The sequence below is a fragment of the Felis catus genome, chromosome A2 (genome assembly GCF_018350175.1).
Source record: "Felis catus isolate Fca126 chromosome A2, F.catus_Fca126_mat1.0, whole genome shotgun sequence".
In the NCBI taxonomy this organism is placed as follows: Eukaryota; Metazoa; Chordata; class Mammalia; order Carnivora; family Felidae; genus Felis; species Felis catus.
The window spans coordinates 30,638,036-30,650,930 of record NC_058369.1 but is presented as its reverse complement, the minus strand read 5'-3'; the positions used below and the strand labels follow the sequence as shown (position 1 = coordinate 30,650,930).

Here is a 12,895-nt window from a genome sequence, read left to right as displayed (position 1 = left end):
ACAGTGAAGGAAACAATCAGCAAAACTAAAAGGCAACTGAGGGAATGGGAAAAGACATTTGCAAATGACATATCGGAAAAAGGGTTAGTACCCAAAATCTATAAAGAACTTATCAAAATCAACACCCAAAAAGCAAGTAATCCAGAGAAGAAATGGGCAAAAGACGTGAATAGACACTTTCCAAAGAAGGCATCTAGATAGCTAACAGACACATGAAAAAATGCTCAACATCACTCATCACCAGGGAAATACAAATCAAAACCACAATGAGATACCACCTCACACCTGTCAGAATGGCTAACATTAACTACTCAGGCAACAACAGATGTTGGCGAGGATGCAGAGAAAGAGGATCTCTTTTGCAAACTGGTGTAGCCACTCTGGAAAACAGTCTGGAGGTTCCTCAAAAAATTAAAAAGAGAACCACCCTATGACCCAGCAATTGCACTACTAGGAATTTATCCAAAGGTTATAGGAGTGCTGTTTTGAAGGGGCACATGCACCCCAATGTTTATAGTAGCACTACTGACAATAACCAAAGTATGGAAAGAGTCCAAATGTCCATCAGCTGATGAATGGATACACACACACACACACACACGTATACACACAATGGAATATTACTTGGTGATGAAAAACAATGAAATTTTGCCACTTACAACAACGTGGATGGAACTAGAGTGTATTATGCTGAGCAAAACAAGTCAGTCAGAGAAAGACAAATATCATATGACTTCACTCATATATTGAATTTAAGATTCAAAACAGATGAACATAAGGGAAGGGAAGCAAAAATAATATAAAAACAGAGAGGGAGACAAACCGTAAGAGACTCTTAAATACAGAGAACAAACTGAGGGTTACTGGAGGGGTGTTGGGTTGGGGATGGGCTAAACCGGCAAGGGGCTTAGAACCTCGGAGGAGGGACACTTGTTGGGATGAGCACTGGGTGTTATATGTAAGTGATGAATCACTAAATTGTATTCCTGAAATCATTATTACACTATATGTAAACTAACTTGGATGTAAATTAAAAAATAATAATAATAATAAATTTTTAAAAAATAATAAATAAATTTTTAAAAAATAAAGGAGGACTTTAGTTGCTGGGTTGAGAATAGATTAAGAAATGCAGGAGAGCTAGAGGGAGGACCAGACAGGGGGCTACTCCAGAACCCGAATGAGAGAGAAGTTGGCTTAGTTCACTAGTGAGAAGTATAAAAATTAATAAAGGGAGACCTCACTAAAATAAAGTGGGGAGGCTGGAAGGAGGAGCTCTCAGGCCCAACCACTTCCTGTTAATTGAAAATCAAGCAGGAAGAAATGAACCTTACTCAGGATATTACTTTAACTATTACTTTACTACTCCCAGCAGGGGGAAGAAAGGCTTTCCTTCTCCCCTGGCAATAGCCCAGCCAATGAGAGGCAGTCACAGCCCAGCCAATGAGAGGCAGTCACAGCTCAGCCAATGAGAAGCCACCATACTTCCAACTCCCAGTTTACGCCAATGGAGTTTTTGTTTATAAGCGCTTCACAACTTCCCCCTTCCGTCTGCAAAACGGGTTGTTTTCTCTTTGTTCCTGGCAGTCACTTGACTGTGGTTTTGCTGCAGCTGGCCTGCTCTGGATTACAATTCTGTTATTCTCTAGTAAGCTCATTTTTTTGCTGGTAAAATAACTGGCAGTTTTATTTTTTAAGGTTAAAAGAAGTATGTGATTCTGCAAATACTTTAACGGTAAAACCAGTAGGATATACTTGAGATGAGAGAAATAAAGAATTGAGGGTGACCCCAAAGTTTCTGTCTGGAGCCACTAGGGGGAAACTGCAGTTAGAAGAGCGAGGAGAGAGTTGCCATGAGGCCGGGATGGGGAGTTAGGAGATTGTGGAGGAAATGTGTTAAGTTTGAAATGCCTGTTAACCAATCACGTGGAGGTTTTAAGGCGACAGTTGTGTAGGAATCGAGATTGAGGGGAGAGGATCACATAAGGCCTTGCGATTTGAAAGCCAGAGCTGGAGGGGGGCGCCCAGATGGCTCAGTCAGTTAGGCGCCCGACTTCGCTGGGGTCATGATCTCACGGTTTGTGAGTTCGAGCTCCGCGTGGGGCTCTGTGATGACGGCTTGGAGCCTGAAACCTGCTTTGGATTCTGTGCATCCCTCTCTCCCACCTCCGCCCATGCTCTGTCTCTCTCTCTCTCTCTCTCAAAAATAAAGAAACATTAAAAAAAAAATGAAAAGAAAAAAGAAAACCAGAGCTGGAGCTCTGGGGCTTCCAATATTTATGAGGGTGAGTTGGAAGAACGAGGGCTTCTTCTTGATGGCCCATCTGAGCTTATATTTTCACCAAAATGTGTTCTCCCCCGAACAGCATTTCCTCGTGGGGGTGAGCAAAGACCTGGATGGAAAGCCTGGCTGTTGAAGAATGGTTCTTAGAGAGGCCAATTAGCTGGTGCCTATGTTAGTTTTCTGTAGCCTGTGTCCAAGCAGACACTGATTTGCCCCGCACCCTCGCCCCCCTTAAGTTCGGGCATGGCAGAGGGAAAGGGACTTGCTTATTTGGGACTTGGGGACAAGAAGGAAGCCATCAGTCACTCAAGCACCCACACTCCCACCCCTCTGCTCAGGACTGCTGCTTGGAAGCACCGGGTATTTTTCCACTGGAGAAGTGCTTAGTGGCTGTGGTGATAAAAACTCCTCCTTGAAGATGACTCAGCTGCTCTGGTCTTCTGCCAAAGTCTTGTTCAAGAGGGAGTTGAAGGAGGCTCCAGACGGGGAGGATGGAACACCTACAGCCGGCAAGAAACGTACAGTGGTGAGGACTTCCACCTTTTACCCTTCCTTTCCCCAGGTCACCAGCATAATAGTGGCTTGTGTTTCTCCGATGCACATTGGCTGCCAGACGCACAAAATACCATCTTAGAGATGAGAAAAGAAGGCATGGAGAAGTTAAGTGACACAACCCAGGCCGTTCTGAGCCGGTGTTCTTGACCCCTACGTCTTTAGGCTTTCTAAGCAGACCCAGATTCTTCCTGATGCCTCCCCTTCAGGAGTCTTTATATCAGAAGCTGGGAGCGCTCTCGCTCGCGCGCTCTCTCTCTCTCTCTCTCTCTCTCTCTCTCTCGTCTCGCTCTCTCTCTTCTTTTTTTTTTTTTTTTTTTCTTGCCTTCCTTTCTCCTTAAACCCTGTTAAGGAATAATAGAAGTTACTAATAGCTCAGCTGCTAACTCTTTTGCAAGAAGGCAAGTTCCAGGGGGAAAAGGCACACATTCTTCCGGGTAAAGTCCTTTCACTACCTTTGATGTATAATACACTTCGAGCCCCAGACTTGCTTGTAGTTTAAACTCAAGACATCGTTAGCATGGCTTTGCTTCCTTTCCTGAAAGAGAAAAACAAGTGTATTATGTGGAAAATCCCTCTGGTTTGATACATAGTTCACCATGTTATCTCAGCTCCCCAATGTATATCGTGGTTGCCAGAAATACAGACATTCTCCCAGGTAAGAACATCTGCCGTTGGAAGTTGCAGAGAACAAGGAGGCCTCTTGGCCATGACTCCCCACCATCTCTGCCAGCATCAAGGCCCTGAGCTATACTGTTCCCATATCCAGAGTAAAGAATGATTTTTACCCCAAATGGGAACAATGTTTCTGTATTTATAAATCTGAGAAATTCAGACACATCTGCTCATATTTACACCAATTCTGTTGCGGCTGTAAAATTGCATATGCTATTTTGATGAAACTTTATCTTAATTTCATTACCAGCCTGAGTAATCATGTGATAATTGCCTTATTTCCAAGTAACTGGGCAAAAATGATATTTAGAGGGTTTTTTTTTTTTAGTTTCTCTTTTTAGACTCACGACTTTAATAAAATATTCTGCTATTTTATCTTCCTCAATGGGAGCCGAAGTAATATATTTTCAAGCTAGTCATTTTTCCATTTGAGGGGAAAATGGTTGACCATACCTGAAAGAGGGGATCACTGATGGTCTTGGTGATGATCCAGTTCAGGCGCAGAAAGCTACATTAAAGTGTATTTGAGGTGAGGAAAGATGCTGTAGAAGAAAAGAGCTCAGGATTTGGCTTCAAACAAACCTTGGTTAGAGAGGCAAATTAGCAGATGCCTATGCTGGGTTTTTTGTAGGCTGTGTCCAAGTGGCCACTGACTTGGCCTTTGCTAACTAGTTAGTATGTTACCTTAGGCAAATAGATCACATGACTTCTCTGAGCCTTATTCTTCTCATCTAGAGAATAGGTTTTGAAAAAACTACTGGCATTCTGTGAGTTTTTGTCTAGCACATAGGTGATGATAAATGATAGCTCTTAGCATTTTTATTACCTTCCAAACCTATGCATATCCTGTTGTATCCAAACTGCTTGAAGTATTGTTGTGAGAGATTTCACTTGGTTTATCTGACTAGGAAAATACTTTGTTTTCCTGATTGCACCACAGTTCCCTGATTGGAATGGGAAACCAGGGCCACCATATTGCCCAATACTACTCCAGGATACGCCATTCACGTTTTGGTCCAAATGAATGGCCTGTCTTAGAGTTAAACTTTGGAAAGCTTGGAGGAACTTACCCTAGAAGTCAACGACTTACATAGCCCTCAATATCCACCCTCTTGCCTTCCAGGTTGACCCTATCCTGATGGCAGGTTTTGGGACCACCTAGAATCATGATGTTATCACTCTATGGCTCCCAAGCAGCCACTATGTAGGAATCTCCATTTGCCACACCCCTCTCATGAAGCTGGGTGTCATTGGATATGACCTTGGTTCACATAAACCTAAGTCTGTTATAACCTATTGGAGATTTTCCTTCAGGCTATCTGTGTGATGACAAGTTCTATACCTTACAGTCTAACTGGCCATCTGTAACCCCAGTTCTGCCAAACCTGCCCTACTTTCGAGGGCCAAATATCATAGAGAGGCTATATATGCCTAGTACTTCTTTTAGTTTCAATTTAGGCAAAAACTTTGATCTGGGAATTGGGCACCTTGAGTTCTAGTCCTAGCTCTTCTATAAATCAAGCATGTGATTTTAGGCAGGTGTTGGAGATAGCCAAATGATCAAAAGAATTCTCATGTCTGTGTGCAAACTCATTTGCGGTGTGACTTTGTATCCCATCCCATCAGGAGATGTCCTTTAATTCTCAATCCCCTAAAGCGATGCTTGGCTAAGTGACATGATCAGTCAATGAGACCCTAACAAATACAATGCAAGCAGTGCCTTTAAAAGTGTTTGCACATTGGGCCTTGCTCTGTCTTGCTGCTGAGATCCATGCAGCCATATGTGAGCAAGTTCAGACTAGCCAGCTGGATGATGCTGTATTTAAGCCTATAGCCAGATTGTGAATGATGTACCACCAGATTAACAAGTCTTCCAAGTGCAAGAAATGTGAGTGAGATTATTCTAGATTATCCAGCCTCAATTACGCCAGACTAGAAAATCCGTCCAGTTAACTCACAAAATTATGAGCAAATACAGGATTGTTTTTTTAAGCCATTGATGTTGGGGAGGGTTTGTAAATAGCTGAAGCGAACTGGTAGTGTAACCCAGTTTCTTTCTCTGATTCTCTTTCCACATTATGAAAATGAAAGTATTGAATCAGATTAGTGCTGTTAAGTACAAAGCACAGAAGCCACCATTTTCCTAACCCGAGACCATATGAAATATTGTTGACTGATCACAGCACACTTTCTCACTGGACCCAGAAATAGTGATAAAATATTTCTTATTCCAGCACTCAAGTAGCTACCCTAGTCCCCACTGTGGGCAATGGGATCATACCCATTTGCCAGCTCTGTTCCAGGTTAGTAATTCTCAACTGTAAACAATCACCACAGTCCTCCAGGGAGAGGTATAGACCATCAGATTGTCTCCTCCAACTTTGTTGAAATCGCATTTAGTAGTTTGGGTCAGCCTGGAGAGCTAGAGGTTTCCAGGCGATTCTAATAATGAGACAGGTTTGGGAATAGTAGATGGAATGATTTTTTAGTTGTTCTCCAACCCAATCCTTTGGTTATTCTGATGAAAGCATTTTCCTTAATCTTAGATTTGACAGGGTAATAACAATACCTTCTATTCGTAAGTAATCCCATGCATACATATATGTGAGTCTTCAAGTGAATCACCTATACTGCTTTGAGTAAACCCAAGGTTCTCTTCTAAAATCCTTCTTTCAGTATGCAGTAAGCCAGAGGAGAAGACCCTCTTAGGCATTCAGAAGAAGGAGAGAGAAAGAGAGACTCCCAGATTCAGGATAAGGTAATTTAATTGGTTTATTCTCTAGAGGCATAAACCATGGATCCTGCTCTGAAAGAGTAAGCTCACAGTATTGTTAAGAAGACCATGAATTGGGGGTGCCTGAGTGGCTTAGTCAGTTCAGCGCCCAACTCTTAGTTTTGGCTTCGGTCATTTTCTCACATTTGGTGAGATTGGCCCCGCACTGGGCTCTGCGCTGACAGCACAGAGCCTGCTTGGGATTCTCTCTCTTCCCCTCTGTCTGCCCCTTCCCTGCTTGCATGCACGCATTCTCTCTTCTCTCTCTCTCTCTCTCTCTCTCTCTCTCTCTCTCTCTCTCTCAAAATAAATAAATAAATAAAAAGGCCATGAATCTACACCTGGGCTTCCACACTGTGACCTAGCTTGTGACTTACATGAAGTTACCTGCAAACCAAGGTCTCTAGGTTAGAATATTGAAAGATAACCATGAAGTGCCAATAATAATACTGATAGCTAATACTTATTAAGTGCCTTCTATGTGCCAAGCAGTGTGCCAAGACTTTGTTACTTCATCTCACTGGCTCCTCCGAGTAACCGCATAAATGGGTACTTTTTATTCACATTTAATGGACAAAGAAAGTGAGTTCCGGAGGGAGAAGTAACTTACCTGGAGTCACTTAAGTAGTGCATGGCAGAGGCAGGCAGAATACACGTGGATCTGACTCCAAATCCCCACTCCACACTAGCGTGCCACACAGCCTAGGAAACATGGGAAACATAAACAAACTCCTGAAAGACATTCTTCTAAAACATGCCAACGATGACAGAATGTTAAATCAAATTAAAACCGTGAAAGAAAATGAAGGGTTGATTCCTTCTCTTACATTTTCTCGTCAAAACTCACAATCCCATTATGTTTATTGCTCCCATTATTCCAGTTTTTTCTCAAAAAGAAGTTTTGATTGACAGCTTCTTGGAAGTCACTATAATTTAATATGCTTACCTTCTCTCTAATCATTTTACTTTGTTTCTTCTCTACTGTGTCTATACAAAGGGAGAAAAATATCACTTTTCTTTTGCTTTTTCTGTATTATTCTATTTGGAAAATCTTGGAAGGCTTTCTGTGTTTTTCTTTACCTTTCCAAATTCTGCCATTTCCAGGAAGCAAGTCATATATTCAAGAGGATGAAAAGCAGGGGAGCTTGGCTGTAATTATTTGTTTTTCAAATGAGAATGGAGAAATCAGTGAAGATGGCAGAATATTCCTGTTCATTTGTGCAACAGACACATATTTATTGAGCACAAAGGGCTTGACCCTTTGATAGGTTTATTGGAACATCCCTTCTACTGGAGGAGAGAGTCCTGTTAGGTAATCATATTGAAAAATATACAGTTACATTGAGAATGGTGGAGGAGAGCTATAGGGTCCAACAAAAGCTTGTAACGGGGGAGTTGACATCATCAGGAAGGCCAGGGAAGCTTTTCTGAGGAAGAGACACAAGATCTAAGTTAACTAGGAGAAGGAGAGGCTGGGGCAAGAAGTGCTGGGCAGAGAGAACAGCGGTTGCAAGAGCACTATGGGGAAAGGGATTTAAAAGACCATCGTGGTGAGAGCAGAAAATGAGTGTGCTGTGGCTGAAGAAGGAGACAGGAAGACCACCATGCTGGGCATGCAGATTAAGATTTGGGATTCTATTTCCAGAGCAATGAACACATTGAAGGGTAATGATCAAGGGGATGGTCCACTCAGATTTGGATTATGGAAAGATCACCCTGGCTGCAGGGATTAATAAAACACTTTCCGATAGAAAGACCTTTTTCATCATGGACTTTTGGCATAAAATAAGGAAGTCTTCAGCAATTTTCTTTTTAGCAGGCAGAGGTCATGGCGTAAGTGAAATGATCTCAGGACACTTAGTTTTCAACATCCTTGTTATTGAATTGGGCAGTGAAGTAATCTCCCCAAATGTTACATTACAGAGAAGACAAAGCACCCAGACACCCAAGTGGTAAGAAGACCAGCCTGGATTCATTTCTCAATTTCTTGCCGTGATCATGTCCCTTTGGGAATTAGTGTGATCAGCAGTAGCAGCATCTCTACATTTAAATAGCTCTTCTAGAGTTTATAAAACCCTTCTATAAACATTACGGAAGATTAACAAGAATAATCCACACCCGTGAGAGCTAATCAAGTGCTCCAAACTATTGCAATTTACTCCTTGTCATATCTTGTAGATACATAGGGAACAATTATGTTCATTTTAGAGATGACAAAGCTGCAGTGCAGAGAGATGCACTTAATGATTGAACTCACAAGTTCAACTTGCAAGTGACGAGCCTGGGGCTTGACCCCAGGTCTGCTGATTTCTACCGGGAAACTTTACCACTATACATTGTAGCAGTTTCCAGACTACCTGGACTTAATTCTTGCCTCCACCATTTACTCACTATGTGAGCATGGACAAGTTTTTAACTTTTCTGAGGTTCGGTTTCCTGATCGATAACTGTGGATAATAATAGAACAATGTGAAAGAGTCATATAGAATAAACTAATACACATAATACTCTTAGAACTGTCTCATCCATAGTAAAGGCTCGATCGATGTTTGGTATTATTATTATCATTGTGATTGTATATATTCCGCTATAATGTGCTGTTTGGGGTGGGGCAGAGAATCTTTAAAAATAATAAAAAATATTTTTTTAAAACAGCTAAAATTGATTAGGCAGGTGTTCTTAGTGTTTAAAGTGTTAGGTAGGTATTACCTACTGTAACAGAGGAGTTGACTTCATCAGGAAAGTCAGGGGAGCTTTTTTTAATTTTAATTTTTTTAATTTATATTCAAGTTAGTTCACATACAGTGTAATCTTGGCTTCAGGAGTAGAACCCAGTGATTCATCTCTTACATATGACACCCAGCGCTCATCCCAAAAAGTGCACTCCTTAACGCCTGTCACCCACTTAACCCATCCCCCCACTCCAGCAACCCTCAGTTTGTTCTCTGTGTTTAAGAGTCTCTTATGGGGGCGCCTGGGTGGCTCAGTCGGTTAAGCGCGGACTTCGGCTCAGGTCATGATCTCGTGGTCCGTGAGTTCAAGCCCCGCGTCGGGCTCTGTGCTGACAGCTCAGAGCCTGGAGCCTGTTTCAGATTCTGTGTCTCCCTCTCTCTGACCCTCCCCCATCCATGCTCTTTCTCTCTCTGTCTCAAAAATAAATAAATGTTAAAAAAAAAAGAGTCTCTTATGGTTTGCCTCCCTCTCTGTTGTTATCTTATTTTTCCTTCCCTTCCCCTATGTTCATTTGTTGAGTTTCTCAAATTCCAACATATGTGTGAAATCGTATATCCGTCTTTCTTTGAATGATCTATTTTGCTTAGCATAATACCCTCCAGTTCCATCCACATTGTTGCAAATGGCAAGATTTCATTCTTGTTCACTGCTGAGTAGTATTCCATTGTGTATATAAACCACATCTTCCTTATCCAGGAACCAGTCAGTGGACATTTGGGCTCTTTCCATAATTTGTCTACTGTTGTTAGCGCTGCTGTAGAGGAAGAGACACATGACATAAGTTAACTAGGAGAAGGAGAGGCTGGTCAAGAGTGTGCTGAGTAGAGAGAACAGCCAGTACTAGTATGTTATTTTTTACTAATGAGGAAATTAAAGCATAGAGGTTAAAAGTAATTTATTCAGAGTCCCTAAGTGGAAATGTGGCAGGGCCAATATTTAGAGACAGATAATTCTGACCTCCAAGACAGCAGGCCTGGAAACCTTGCTTGTTTGCCTGAAAGCACTGGGATTTATTGACAGACCCCTGAAATGAGAAGCTACAGGTGGCAAATGCAGCAAGACGACACCGGGAGCTGAGAGTTGAAGGAAAAGAAGCTCGTTGGAAATGGATTTTCCTCCTGACTAGTTGAGTCGCCTGGCAGAGTTTTCCAAGCCTGAGAATGTTAAGGATGTCCGTGTCTGTAGAAGAAGAGGATGTTAATGAAACCATGAATTGTCTTTGTCAGTGAGAGGTTAGCCTTTTTGGATGAAATGTACTGCAAGGTAAAGCTTAGAAACTGTGGTCTATAAGGCTTCCCAGCCAAGAATAAAAAGAGAATATATTTCCAATTGAAGGAATTATCTAATGATTTAACATGAAATTGATTTTGTCCATTTTCTTTTTTTTTTTTAATTTTTTTTTCAACGTTTATTTATTTTTGGGACAGAGAGAGACAGAGCATGAACGGGGGAGGGGCAGAGAGAGAGGGAGACACAGAATTGGAAACAGGCTCCAGGCTCTGAGCCATCCGCCCAGAGCCTGACGCGGGGCTCGAACTCACGGACCGCGAGATCGTGACCTGGCTGAAGTCGGACGCTTAACCGACTGCGCCACCCAGGCGCCCCGATTTTGTCCATTTTCAATGCATATTTTTCATGTCTTTTCCTTCTTATAACCCTTTCTTGCTACTCGTCTTGGTGTACTCCGTGCCCAGGATGGAAGGTTTAATTGCTATTACTCATTCAGTAAGACAGCTTTTATTCCCAAGTGTAAGGTGTCCAGCAATGCTTGTCCCAAACTATTAAATGGGTAGGTAATGTAAAATCTGTTTGAAGAGCAAGTAGCATATTCATTTGACTCAAGAACAAACATTTGAGCTCTCAGGCAGGCTCGTCTGTTCTCTTGGCAATCTGCAGCTGAGATGGTCTTGTGGAATTTCTATCCACCTCCCTTTATTTTAAGCTTATTTCCATTTTGCTCTGGATGTTGCCACTGAAGTGAAGATTCTGTTGCATGGGAATACGAACTGGTGCAGCCACTCTGGCAAACAGTCAGAAGGTTCCTCAAAAAATTAAAAATAGAACTACTCCAAAACCCAGCAATTGCACTACTAGGTATTTATCCAAGGGATACAGGTGTGCTATTTTGAAGGGGCACCTGTACCCCAATGTTTATAACAGTACTGTCAACAATAGCCAAAGTATGGAAAGAGCCCAGATGTCCATCGATGGATGAATCGATAAAAAAGATGTGGTATATATAGACAATGGAGTATTACTTGGCAATCAAAAAGAATGAAATCTTGCCATTCACAGCTACGTGGATAGAACTAGACAGTGTTATGCCAAGTGAAATTAGTCAGAGAAAGACATCATATGACTTCACTCATCTGAGGACTTTAAGAGACAAAACAGATGAACATAAGGGAAGGGAAGCAAAAATAATATAAAAACAGGGAGGGGGACAAAACAAAAGAGACTCAAATATGGAGAACAAACAGAGGGTTCTGGAGGGGTTGTGGGAGGGGGATGGGCTAAATGGGTAAGGGGCATTAAGGAATCTACTCCTGAAATCATTGTTGCACTATGTGCTAACTAACTTGGATGTAAATTTAAAAAATAAATTAAATTAAAAAAAAAAGATTCTGTTACAGACATGTGAACCTCTCTTTGTGGTAGGAAATGCCCAGTGCCTGTCCTGAGTAAAATAATTAGAATCAAAAGGAGAACAGCTGGCCCTGCTGAAAAAGAGTCTTTATGAATTTTTAATGCAGTTTGCCCATGTGGTCAAGGTTGATTTATTTTAAAGATATGTTGGGATTGGAAGACAAATAAATACCATGTGTTTTCCCATTTAGAGCTTTCATAAAGACAGTAAATATGCTGGCAATATGACTGTGGCTTACACATTTCCTTTATCTGGTGTTCATAATCATTTTGTTGCCTTTAAATGTTACCTTACTGTGAAGGATAAATAAGGAGTATACAAGATGAGGCATTTCATAAAGCACCCTAAATAATTCTAAACTATGCTGTTAATGTAGCAGGATATGCTTGGCTCTTTTAGAGAGGTGTTATTATGCATGATCATGTCTGAATACATTTACCACCTATTCTGTAATAGGTAGCATGTAAGACCATCTCAGTCTCGCCTAAAATACCTGACACTTTTTATATAAAGATAAAACCGAAGACCCATGAGTACAACCAAACACGTGCATTGAGTTTTCTCCTGCTAGTAATTACAGTGAAGAAAACAAAATTCTTAAATTGTTATGGTACTTTAATCTCTCTAAAAAGGACTTGAACTGCCATGGTAAAGGGCATGGATTTTGAGGTGGTTAGGTTGAGGTTAAGGGGGCAGTGAATGGCCATACAGACTCAGTCTTTTTCTATGTGAACCTGTCAAACAAAGTGTCAAAGTCAAGTTTTAATCTCATTAGAATTCATTAACTGAGAAATATAATTCTATAGACAAGGCCCTTCTTGCAATCTAAGAAAAACCCTGGATATCTCTTATCTTATGCAGTAATTACCAGTTACTAAGTTGGGCTGTATGCATGTAAAAATAGGAAAGAGTGAATTTGAGTGAAGCTAAATATAGAAGCCAAGATCCACATTCTATTGTATTAGACGTCTACATGACTCAACCAATTCCATAGGTTGACAACCAGTCTAATTTTAAATCTAGAGACTTTATCGCAGTAAAAAGTATTTCCTAATTAGGTAAGAAATTTGCCTGTCATTCTCTACTCTTGGTGTTTATCAGAAGAAAGTCATTTACATTTTGAACTCACCATTCAAATGGAAACTCAGAGATTTCCACTTTTGTTCCAAGCCCCATTTGACTTCCAAGAAATGTGCTTAATTGTTTTAGCTGTGGTGCAATCACTAAACCA

At 41.2% G+C, this 12,895-nt stretch overlaps 1 long non-coding RNA gene across 16 annotated transcripts in view; it reads left to right on the top strand.

Moving 5' to 3' along the window:
* Positions 1–1,128: 1,128 nt before the first annotated feature.
* The window catches only part of LOC109496523, a 112,748-nt gene continuing 100,981 nt past the window's right edge, over positions 1,129–12,895 (top strand). For 3 of the 16 annotated variants that reach the window (XR_006593818.1, XR_006593820.1, XR_006593821.1), the window contains exons 1-3: positions 1,170–1,648; positions 2,623–2,810; positions 6,188–6,269. This is a non-coding gene — a long non-coding RNA (uncharacterized LOC109496523). Of the gene's footprint in view, positions 1,649–2,622; positions 2,811–6,187; positions 6,270–12,895 lie in introns of all 16 variants that reach the window. The other 13 variants (XR_006593824.1, XR_006593827.1, XR_006593831.1 and 10 more) reach the window with 12 other exon arrangements.